Below are 382 nucleotides of genomic sequence, written 5' to 3'. Positions count from 1 at the left end.
ACAGACTTAAAGAACAAACCTATGGTTCCAGGGTGGAAGGGAGGGGGGCGAAAGGATTGGGAGTTTGGGAGTGACCAGCACACACGCTATGTCTAAAATAGATAACCAACAAGGACCTAGTGTACAGCACAGAGAACTCTGCTCAGTACTCTGTAATAACCTAAATGGAAAAAGAATTTGAAAAAGGATAGACACATGTATATGCATAACTGCTGTATACCTGAAACAAACATAACATTGTCTATTAACTATTTACTATTGCTTAGCCACTCAGTCACGTCCAGCTCTTTGTGACCCCATGGACTGTAGCCCACCAGGCTTCTCTGTCCAGGAGATTCTCCAGGCATGAATACTGGAGTGGGTTGCCATTTCCTCCTCCAGG

This window comes from Bison bison, unplaced genomic scaffold (genome assembly GCF_000754665.1).
Source record: "Bison bison bison isolate TAMUID 2011002044 unplaced genomic scaffold, Bison_UMD1.0 scf7180017858189, whole genome shotgun sequence".
Classification (NCBI taxonomy): domain Eukaryota; kingdom Metazoa; phylum Chordata; class Mammalia; order Artiodactyla; family Bovidae; genus Bison; species Bison bison.
Note: the sequence above shows the minus strand (reverse complement) of the source record.